General features: G+C 40.2%; 1 pseudogene; it reads right to left on the reverse strand.

The window, feature by feature from the left end:
* Positions 1 to 1,175, reverse strand: part of LOC102489183 (tripartite motif-containing protein 5-like) — a 19,237-nt pseudogene extending 18,062 nt beyond the window's left edge.
* Positions 1,176 to 4,040: the final 2,865 nt, after the last annotated feature.

Raw genomic sequence — 4,040 nt, forward strand, 5'->3', positions numbered from 1 at the left:
GCAATCCCTTCTCATTCATTCTCCTCTTGGGATCTTGGGCACACATGGACATGTGCCCAGTGTGAGTTTTAAACCACCAGGTCCAGGACTTGAACCAGTCGACTACATGGAAGTTCAGCGACATAGCCATTACTCTAAATGCTGGTCTCTGAGTTCTGCTTTTTGGGAGGCAGATGTCCAGTAAGAGCATGGTGAACTGTAAGGACCAGCACTAGTTCCCCAAGTCTGTACTGGGGCTCTAGTGGGAGCTCTGAATGGATAACAGGGTGAAGAGCTGGCCAGTTATCACAAAATCTAGGCTCCTAGGCAGACAAATCCAGCTAATGAAAACTGATCTGTAGGGTCCTTCAGAAATACTACATTATGACAGGGACAGACATTAAACTATTAAGGCTCAAAGTTCCCTGTGGCATAACCACTGCTCTTGAGGTTTCAGTAATCTGAAAGAGAGCATTCTTGCTCTCTTTTGCACAGTGCAATACAAAGTTAGGAAATGTTAAGGGAGTTTGGAGAGAACTCAGTCTGGGGAAACACTCATTCCTCGAGACCCTTATCTTTCACTTCTTTAAACCATTCTTTTGTTTCTTTGTTTCTTTCTTTCTTTTTGTTTTTCACTAGAGAACACATGCATTCACCAGAAAGAGAGAGAGAGACATAGACAAAAAGAAAGGGAGAGGAGGAAGCACCTTCCCTGTGGCCTGTTCATGCTACGATCCCGTCTTCACCGTCTTGCCTCTCCCTCCTGTCGGATTTTGGGCACAGTCACAGAAGCACATAGAGTGTTTCTTAAGCTACTGGAGCTCATACCAGTCAGCAGGCTGAGGATCAGTCTGCCTTAATCAACACACCCACGTGTGGGCCCCCAACCCACCTCTTTCAAGACTGCCCCCTCCCCCAGGACTCCAAGTAGGAAGCCTGTAAACCAGGCCATTAGCTTCTTTTCACAACAGATTAACAAATGTGGATTTTAAACTCACCTTAGAAAATCCAGTTTTTCTTTCTGACGGCTTCCAAAGTCTGCGTTCCACAAATCACTAAATATACTTTCATACAGCAGTGGAGAAGTTATGATTTCTTGGGGTACTCGAGTGAAAGCAACCTAGATCTCTTTTCCACAAAGTGGTTCCCTCAGAGAAAGTCTCAGAAACGAAAGTAAAATTCTTGAGGTGGGCAGGAAAGGAAAAGAGAAACTATCAACCAATAGGATGCCTCACTGTAGGGGACTTCAGTAAGTTACATTCTGAATGAGTCAGTCTGCAGGGAAGCCTTGAATTTTTACTTAAAGAGAAGTGCTTAAGAGACTTTGTGACTCTAACCTTCTTTTTATCATGGATCTCAAGATTCTCTTTTCATTCCACTCCTTCCGACTTTTTTTTTTAACTCACCCAAGCATTAATAATTACACAAGGAAATTTGTCACCTATTGAAATGCTTCTTACCCGTTACTCTTGCTCCTGATCTCTCAGTTGAATTCTGCTTCTAGAGGGCACCTATGGCCCAAGGAGAAGCATGATCAAAGTTAGTGATTTAAATAATTGCCCTGACTTCCTGAGTCTGGGATTGGAGATCTCATCAGGAAAGTAAATAGAAAGCTGCAGGGCGGGGCAGTTGTGACACTCTAAGGCTTCAGACACAGTGGGGACAGGATAAAAGAAATGTATCTGAGAAGCAATCTAGAAATTATTCATTTTTACTTGATGGCAGTTAGCAATTAGACTTGCACAAACTCTGCAATGTCCCCCTGTTGTGTTCTCCAAATATTGATTTCCACCCTGAACAAGACCAGGCTTAACTCTCTTCTCTGAGAGTCATTATTGCAGACCTGGTGCAGAAGCCTGCGCTGTGGCTCATGAATTACTCCCTGACATCTGTTCTAGAGTTTTCTAACAAGGACTTCTCAGGGAGCCCTCACTGGAACTGCTATATAATCAGTCATAGAGATGAAGATTAAATTAGCATTCTTGGATAACTTAGAAAATAAAATTCTTGAGAAGAAGTAAGTGGGGAACATTGTAGTGGGTGTCCTATTACATACTATCATTGATTTCCCAACTCCCACAATGCTCTATACTCCCTCCCAATTCTTTAATGTGTTGTAAAGGCAAGTAAGGAATTTCTATTTTGTTACTTATTATCTTAGATTGAATAGAAGGATACATATAGTGATAATTAAACAGCTGAAGCAGGCAGTACTCCATCTTGGAGGAGCGCTTCCATTATGAACTGTTAAATTCTTATGACTGGAAACCTGCCCTCTCCCGGTTTGTCTCAGAGTAAATAGAGTGATTAACATTCCTATTGTCCTTAAAACCCCACTTCTCCTAGTTGCCTTAAGATAAGGTCCAGTCACTGGACCTTCCCTGGAGCTATAAAGACTATTAAATTCCATTGTGTTTAAGTAGAGATAGGACACACCCTTAGGGAAGATTAGCCTACCTGTCTGCTTTTTCTTGGTTTCTGTAACCTGCTTTTGGTTTTACAGTTGTAAAACCCTATCCCCCACCCTTTCAAGCCCACTGGTCTTTGTCCTTGCGAATCCTCACATCATCCTGGACATGATTGTACATTTTTGGCCTACATAAGCTCCTTTTTCCTTTCACTCCGGGCTGCGGGATTTTGAGTGACTTGAGTCCTCCTGTATGCCGCTGGCTTAATAAATAAACTCCAATAAATTTGGCTATGTCTGGATGTCTTTTTATTTCTTGCTGAGTAGACTATAACAGTTAGAAATGTAGATATAAAGCTAAACAGATTATGGTAGTTAAATATATCTTATATATAGCTAAAATAATTATTATTTAATCGAACAGCTTAATAACAGTGTCTGGTTTTCTAGACTGAGGCAATTCTAATGGTTTCCATTTGGTCATTGCTACCAAAATAGTCTTTACTCAAGAGTTAGAAAACCAGTGTGGAGGGGCCAGCAGGTGGTGGGATGGATAAGGGCGCTGGATTCCCACATGGCCAACCATGATTCAAGTCCTGGACCTGGCTTGCTTTCTCACTTTCCCTTTCTCTCTCCCTCTCATCAAATAAAGAAAAAAATAACAATAACAAATGGAAATAATTAATTAATTAATTAATTCTTTAAAAATTATAAAGAAAAAAAAAAGAAAACCAGTGTGGATATTCTGTCCTTCGCTGATATCTCTTTTCTAATCCTGCATTCTTGGACTCAGCAAATAATTACAGGACACGGTTGCTGATTCACTGGTACTTCTGAGGTGGAACTGAGACAAAACTCTACTGGTCCCAGGACTGCTTTAAGTATCTAGTGGGCCACAGGGAGATTCTGGAACTATGGGGTTTAGTGTAAGCTCAGAAGCAGCATCTAGAAAAGGTCCACATGTTTTATTATTTACCTTTTTTCAATGTTCAGTGACTTATGAAAGGTCATAGTTCCCCTCAAGAAGAGTCAAAAAAAAAAAAAAAAGATTTACAGTACAAATTTTTCTCTGTGTAGTGGGGTTCTTGTTTAGTGGGTCCAGCCTACTCTTTATTTAATTGGTTGTGGGACAATAAATTTGTTAAATTCTGCATGTCGATTGACAGACATTGAAACTCTATTTTTTTAAAAATTATTTTACTTAACTTTATTTATCCATTTATTTATTTATTTTTTAATTTGACGAGAGAGGGACAAAGAGAGAGAAAGTGAGAAAGCAAGCCGCCAGTTCAGGTCCGAGACTTGAACTACAGTTGGCCATGTGGGAGTCCAGCATCCTTAAGCACCACGCCACCTGCCGGCCCCCATTGAAACTCTATTTTAATAATTCAAGATAGGCCTTGATTAAAATGACAGAAAACTTTTCCCCACTCAGGTGTAGAGTGGACTTGAATCATATCTCTCCCCAGTGCTGGCCTCACAGAAAAAAATTCTTTTGTTATTTATCAATTCCTGATTCTCAGAATAGTTTTTTTTTTTTTTTAAGTTTATTTATTTATGTAGTTCCATTTGTTATTATTATTATTTTTTTTTTTTGAGGGGGGTTTGCTATAGGGTGCGGGTGCCTGGCAGACAGAGAGACAGAAAGAGAGAA

Source organism: Tupaia chinensis, unplaced genomic scaffold, assembly GCF_000334495.1.
Source record: "Tupaia chinensis unplaced genomic scaffold, TupChi_1.0 Scaffold139491_1, whole genome shotgun sequence".
Taxonomy (NCBI): Eukaryota; Metazoa; Chordata; class Mammalia; order Scandentia; family Tupaiidae; genus Tupaia; species Tupaia belangeri.